At 41.2% G+C, this 7,846-nt stretch overlaps 1 long non-coding RNA gene across 1 annotated transcript; it reads right to left on the reverse strand.

Annotated features, from left to right (window-relative positions):
• Positions 1-488: 488 nt before the first annotated feature.
• LOC146889798 (uncharacterized) lies at positions 489-6,706 on the reverse strand. The gene is made up of 2 exons (XR_014999823.2): positions 6,199-6,706; positions 489-2,053 (listed from the first exon to the last, which is right to left on the reverse strand). It is a non-coding gene; the product is annotated as an uncharacterized LOC146889798 (long non-coding RNA).
• Between the last annotated feature and the right edge of the window lie 1,140 nt (positions 6,707-7,846).

Consider the following 7,846-nt stretch of genomic DNA (forward strand, 5'->3'; position numbering starts at 1 on the left):
ACAAAATATGGCATAGAGAACAGGAGAATTCTGGGAAGAGGAAAGTTCCCTCCACAGTCCTGTTCAGACACAGAAGAAGCAAGATGTGACTATGCCGCTGAAAAAGTTACTGAGCCATGTTACTAACCCAGATAAGAATAAAGGGCTAATGTAAGTTATAAAAGTTAATAAGAAGCCTGAGCTATTGGACCAATCAGTTTATGATTAAAAAAAATATGGCATAAACCTCTCTGAGAGAGTCTTTGCTCCCCTCTGGAATTTCTCAAGCCAGGCCTCCACCATCAACACTTCTCTCAACATTCTTTTCCTCCATGCAGCCCCAGAGCAGCCCAGTAACTTTGCATTCTTAATGGTGTTTTCAGCCCAAAGGTCTAAACACTTTTATAATCTTTCTCCCAAACAGCATGGTCAGATCTGTCCCAGAAACTGTTTACACTCTGGTACCAATTTCTGTCTTGGTTGCTGTGATAAAGCACTAGTCAAACACATTTGGAGAAAGACAGAGTTTATTTGGCTTCTAGGTTACAGTTCATCACTGAGGGAAATATGACAAAGATGTAGCCAGTGATTTGTTTTAAACAATGTTCATTATCTTTTATGATGCAGGAACAGCCCCCAATACCTTAGACATACATATGTACAGGATCATTCAACAGCTATTCCTATGTAAGGCTTCTTTTGGATCACTTGAAGCTTAACAGTTCATCTGGGTATACTACAAAGAGATGTCCTGGTCCTTCTATAAAACCATGGCATTTCCCTGCATAGCTTCAAATCTTTCCTGGTAGAACAATCTTGCTAGCCCTAAGTTTTATTGTCTTACAACCATAAAAGGGCAGCACCTTCTTACAATGAGTATGAAGCAACAATCAGCCCTTGATAGAATATTTACTCACAAAACCATCTGACCCTGGGATAGTTTAAAAATAGAATCAATGAGAAAACTGTCCTTAGACATTCTACTCCCAAAGTTTTGGGGAAATTTTGACCACTTAAGCTGTTTAAACCTGACTTTGATTGATCTCCCATCTTTTTATTTGACTATTGAGAGGGTGTTTGTATGTTTATTTCAGCTGGAGACCACAGAAGACCTGAGTAGCATAGTCCCCTTGTAATTAAAAAAAAATGTCCTCAGAAACTAGACATGATTAGTTGGAATCCTTTCTCAAGAATTTATCTTTTATATTGGTATTAATTTCACAACCATGCTGAGCAGAAAGTACAACACAAAGCACCTCTCCTTTATCAGCATTCCTTGATAGAGTAGCACACTTGGGACAGATGATGAACCTACAGTGACCACCAATGCCGCCCAAAGGCTGTGGTTTATGAGCTTACTCTTGTACAGTAAATTCAATGGATTTGGATACAATGGAGATGACGTGCATTCGATTACAATTCAGTCTATTTTACTGCCCCTAAAAGTCATATTCATTTCTATTCATTCCTAGTCACACAAACTTCTGCTTTTCTTCTAAGGAACCCAGATATATTAAGGACACCAAAAATAGCATGTTGGGCATGCTGTGTCCCCCATCTTCAGAGAGCTTTGCCTATTTCAATAGACTTTGTTCTTTCCAAGAGGAATATTCTGGAGAGAAAGCTTACTTTGTTGGAAAAGAGGCACGGATTTATACACAGATGCCATCTATACCCACAGCAGACAAAAGAGTTCCACATTCGTAATTATGCAAAACATTCCAAATATGAAGCCGTCTCACCCAAGGGAGAGGCACCAATTGAAAAATCTCATCACTTCTGTGACTTGTTGGAGACGCGTTCTCTTCTCCCATTTCACGCTACATCATGTGTTGCTGTTTCATCAAAGCCAACAGTTTGTTTCATTTAAGATTTCTTCGGGAGCTTCAGTGAGAACAGCTGCAAGGCAGGTCCCTTCTCATTGATGCAACTGAGAACGCTCTCTTTGAAAAAAATTCCCTCTTCCGTCTAAGGCTGATGAGGCGCAGTTTCAAAACGTCTCTTCAGGCGCCTGGTGCCAAGTCCATAGTGAATTATCATTTTCTCCAGGTGAGAAGAAGAATAGATGGATAACCTTAATGTAAATTTATAGGAAAGAGAAACACGCTATTGATTTAGGTGGGAGGGAGGGAAGAAAATATTTTATAAGGGTTTCGTGGCCCTTTTTATTTTGTTTTGGTTGCGGTCATGTTGTTTTGGCAAGATTTATCAATACCATGATTGTACTGTTATTAGGATAAATCAATTACTGTGAGATAGGAGGAAGGTAGAGGCAGAAAGTATCCTTTTCTTTGGGTCCCTGACTTTAACTCATAAAATATAGGGGTGACTGTTGCACATGGTTTCTATCATACTCTCATTTGGCCTGTGACGTTCTATTCCCCAAGTTGGAAGAGATGAACAACCTTCCCGGCCTTGTCTCCATAATTTTAAAAAAACTTTACCCTCATGCACTGAACTGCACATTGATTTCAATTCAACAAACTTGTCGAGGCAAGAACCAAAAAAAGTGTAGCCAAAAGTCAATGAGCAAAGAAATAAAACATGTAAAGTGTTAAAGTGCATTCTGCTTTAACAAAGCAATTGGATGCTCATCTGTGCCTTGTACACAGAAAAGCCCTCATAAAGTGGGAAGGCTCAGTCCTAGAGGAAATTCTGGTGCTAAACTTACACACGTTGTGAATGTATAGCATTAATCCTCCGATTCTCTTCAATTTTACACATATGGTGTTCTTTCCTGCAAATTTCCATATATAAAGACATAATAAAGGCATAGGCTTTATGTCATTCTGTAAAGCAATGTGGTTCCTCTTGGAGCTTCCTAAAATGCAACTTTGAAAATACAGGCCTCTTTGTTGAGACAAAATATTCAGAAGACTCGGAACTTAATGTCCCCAGGAGGTGTTGTTATAAAAACCTGGCAGGGCAAAAATTCATGTCCAAGCCATGAGTGCTAACTCAACACTACAAGTCACATACAGCAGAGACTATGTTAATGGCATCCATCATCATAGGCGTATTATCAGCTAGGCGACCTTACACAGAAAAGAGCCTTTTCTATGAGAAACCATCTGTACAGAATTTGATATATTGGTCTGTGACCCAACATTCTGGGTAGAAATATAGAATAGATGCATTCCAAAGTAATCCCAGGCTTCATCTAATTACCACTCTACCCTCTCAAAAAAAGGAAGTGGAAAAGTGACCCCAACATCCCAATAATTCTATGACTCACTAAAGAAGAAATTGAGTAGATTGGCTAAATGCCCTTCCAGCCTTTCCAGGGAGCTGAGTATACTAAGAGGCCCTAATGGAGTCTATGGGCGTGTTCTTTGTTGCCAGTGCACAGCCATTTTACGGGTTTCTTGTTTCATAATTTTTTGATGTTAAGAAGGTTTTTAATTTCTCTAGACCTTCTTTTGCTCTCATTTTCCTAATGACTGAGCAAACGACGTCTGTTTGCCTTGCCTTATTCTGTCGTGTCTCATTCATAATGACGTTATACCCCGTTATTGAAATGTCTAAAGGGTAGAAAATTATATTACAAAGTTGATAATGCTATCAACCCTCGGTTACATCGTCCATCTCTACTTTTTTATTTCCATAAGGGCACGGCTGACATCGTCCCATTACTAGGAAACACGGACAGATCGGCAGAAGCGCAGGCAAATGTGAGTTTGTCGAGTTTTAATACTCGCCGAGGCAATTAATCCAGCTGGCAGGGCTTCCAGGGAAAGCAAATGGCTACAAGCGGAAATATCAGTGATTTCCAGACAACTCTCATATGAGCTGGTGAATGACTAAATTGGGGGTCAACAAATCATATCCGAAAACAAAGCTCCATAAGAATATTCTAGGCTTTTCAGCTCAACTCCTTTATCACCATGCAGAAGCAACCGAAGGCAGTATGTAAATGAATGAACATGGTTGTGTTCAAACTTTAATTATGGCCCCACTGGTATTTTAATTTTAGATACTTTTCTTATGTTATGAAACATGTAGTCATGAAATAGTTTCACTTTTTAGTTATTACAATACAAAAGTTTTTTTCCCCTTCTATTATTTATTCTTTTAGAATTTCCTACGTGTACACAGTGTATTTTGGTCATATCCACAAGTCACCTCCCCCCAACTCCTTACAGACCCCCTGCCACATTTTCTTTCCAGCTTTATGTCCCCTTTTCATGACCCATTGAGTCCAAAAGATGCTATCTATATGCGCATGAATGCAGAACTATTCAATGGAGCATGTAAATACTACCAGGGGCCACACCATGAACAAAACTGACTCTCCCTACCCCCAATAGCCATTACTGTCATGGTTCCCCATCTGCTGAGATCCTACCTTAACTGGTTCTTGTGTTCCAGGGTAGGGGCATGCGGATTAGAAATGTCAAGCAGAAGAAACAGAGGTACAAAAGAAATATACGGAGACACAGAATAGAGTCAGGAGGGCAACCCAGTGAACACTGAATCTGCCTGTGTTTATTTCTCATGATCTTTATATATCTGAACCCAAAACAGGGAAAGAAAGCAAGACTTCTTTACCATGATATAAAGAATGAAGAAAGTAATTGCCATCTTAATACCCAAAACACTAAGTAACTACGCCTGAGGTTACTTAGTAGCCTCACCTTAAGTCAAACCTCTTGTCAAAAACCTTGAAGGAGCAAGAATAGGCCTGAACACTCAACCTTAAGTCAAGGTGGAAGGGATCCACTTTTGTGGCCCTGACACCCAGCCAAGGATGGTGCTTTGTGTGCCCCTCCCCAATCGACACTGGACATGATTTAGTGCTGACTTGATGTGTTGCAGATCTTGTGCAGGCTCTCAGGCTAAATCAAACATTGACTAGGGCTTAAAACAGGGGCTTTTGGTGCCTGGCCTCAGCTATGTGGCAGGAGAATTATAGGGGTTATTCATTTCAGAAGTTCTGAGGTTCTCTGGGGTTCTATTTTAAGAATACTAATTGTTCCTAATACTGACGTCCTTTTGTTATGTATGGTGAGTGTGTGTTGATTTATATAAAGCAAATGCACTGTAGGGAAAGAAAGCTTTCCTTTGTGGCTCGGAGAAGGACTGGCAGTGCTTCCAGTCCCCACTCTGGTCTTTGATCTGCCCTTTGCTTAGAACCACTGGAAAGCTAGAAGACAGATCAGTGTAGCAACAGACACAACAAACCAATGTCATGCTGTCTGCGATGACGTCCCAGCATCATCTCATCTTTCTCAGTCACCCTCTTGAATGGTGACTCCACAGGCCTTGGAAACCCCTGAGCACTGCTGATTGTGACCTTCTAACATGAATTCCCCATCTTGTTTCTGATGCCCTTCGGGAAGTGCTTAGTCTTCTCAAAGAAATATCGTGGCCACTCACCAATTTTAGTTTTGATAAGATTTCCCTCCCTTGGTGCTTGGAGTAAATAGAAATAGCAAGTGGATGTTGAAGATGGTTGGGTGTTCAAAGAAAGGACAGAGGTCAACTGGAAGGAAGAAGCCAAATAGCCGGTGCTGGTGTTCCAGCTGTATGGACACCTGCTATTCACTCCACAGTGTTTATTGGGCTCCTATTGAATTCAGTGTTTGACAGTCTGCCGCTGCTTTCACAACGCTTCTGAATACAGACACGTGATTAAGACATTCTTTCCTTGCTACGATAACAAACATTAGGGAAGACTAATGGCACTCAAGCAAGAAAGTCAGAACGAATTCATCACTTCCCAAATGTCAATTCCCATGTGGAACCCACAATGACATCTCTAATACAATGATATACCCAGCTGATTGCCTTGAAGATTATCCTGCATGCATTTTTTTCCACATTTGTAAGAAGATCACATTAGTTATTCGGTACTAGTGCAATAGTTATAATAATTAATCACCCACATGCAAGGAAAATATACGAGGACTCCCAAGTGGGTTCCGCAGCCGAAACAATTCCTCCTATTTGCCTCACTGGTGTTCTGTGTTAAGAACAAAGCGGAAGAAATTCTCTGCAGAACATTTGGCTCATTTAAAACCACACCCATTACCACGTTGCCACTTAGCAACACTGGGAAAACAGATCAGTCAGAAATGCCTCCGAAATTAGGAGCCATACCAGAGCTAAAACAAACCAAAATCAGATGGTCCGCATCGAAGATCCAGGCTCGGACATACAAGATTTGCTGCCCGCATTGAAGTTTCCTCACCTGAAGACAGAGATAGAAATGATTCTTACCCATGGGCTTCTGAGCATTTGCTGCAGCCTATGAAAGGGGTCAGGACAGCGCCTGGCACAGGCTAACTGCATGAAGTCCCCTAGGAGAGACCATACCACGGAAATTCGCCTATAAAAGCCTTGTGAATTAGTAATAGATTCATTGTTGCTGAATTTCTGTTTAACCAAGGCTGTGCAGTCACACCGTCTCTTCTTGCTTCGGATGAGCAGGCTGGCAGTAGCCAAGTGAAGGATTTCCAGGGTTTCAGGAGAATCTAATGTTAATCCTCTCTTCTTCTGGCTCTGTGGTTCGCAGCCTTCCGAATGCTGCAACTCTTTAACACAGTTCCTCACGTTGTGGTTACCTCAAACTATAAAATTCATTCCATTGCTAATTCATAACTCTCGCTTTGCCACGGTTATGAATTGTGGTGTAAAATACTTTTAAATATAGAGGTTTGTCAAAGGGGCCATGAAGCACAGGTTGAGAACAGTTATAATGTCTTTCTAGAGCCTGGGAGGATGGCTTAATTTGTAAAGTGCTTCTCATAAAACAAGACATTCTGAAATCTGAGTTCTCTTATCCACAAAAGAAGTTAATGGTGACGGCACACACCTGTAATCCCAGCCCTGGAGACACAGAGACAGGAAGATCCCGAGGGATTACTGTGCATCTAATCTGTGGGGCTTTGAATGAGAAATTTCTCCCACGAGTTCACGGATTTGCACACCTGGTCCCCACTGGTGGCTGTGGCTGGTTTTGGGTACCAACTTGACACAAGCTAGAGTCCATCAGAGAGGAAGGAGCCTCAGTTGAGGAAATGCCTCCATGAGAACCAGCTGTAAGGCATTTTCTTAATTAGCAATCAATGAGGGGATGGCCCAGGCAAATGGTGGGAGGCGCCATTCCTGGGCTGGTGCTTCTGGGTCCTATAAAGCAGGTTGATCAAATGAAGGAAAGCAAGTCAGTAAGTGTGGAGGCCCAAAAATGTGAATCTATTTCCCATTGGCCAAAGGTCAGAGACTTGGAACTTTCCTCTATTCCTTCAAGGTTATTGTGTTTCTACCTCAAACAAAGATCCCACCTAGATTTACATCAGAGAGTTCTGCTCGCTCAAAGTTATTGTCAACAGTGTGGCTAATATCCAGATCTTATATTTCAGGAATAGAGAAGTAGGTATGTTTCTATCTCAAAAAAAGTCTAAGGATCCAATTAAAGTTCCAGTTTCCTTAAGGAGATAACATTGAATTCCACCCAGGGAGTGATTTGCCTACAAAATGTTTTGTCTAGGGTGTGAGTGTGACTTGTTTTGTCCTGGCAACAGAATGTTTAACCGTGGATGTAGCCCATGACATTTAACTGGTCTATTCGTTTCCTTGTATCATGTTAATGCACTTTTTTTTTTTTACCTTACTTCTACCTCTTGGGGTTGGGGTATTTTAAGCAATTGGAAATTAAACACGGGTGACTTCATTGTTCAACAGAACTCCCTCCCAGTACTATTCTATGTTTTTTCTGTTTTATTATTTTTAGACACATCTTCATACTCTTTACTAAAATTCCTAAATTCCCATGCCACTACCCTGGTAAGTGGTATTTTTGTCAAGGTTGGTCCCCAACAAGTAAGCAGCACCCCTCCATGGCCTCTGCCTCAGCTCCTGCCTCCGT

Source organism: Myodes glareolus, chromosome 26 (genome assembly GCF_982192425.1).
Source record: "Myodes glareolus chromosome 26, mMyoGla1.1, whole genome shotgun sequence".
In the NCBI taxonomy this organism is placed as follows: domain Eukaryota; kingdom Metazoa; phylum Chordata; class Mammalia; order Rodentia; family Cricetidae; genus Myodes; species Myodes glareolus.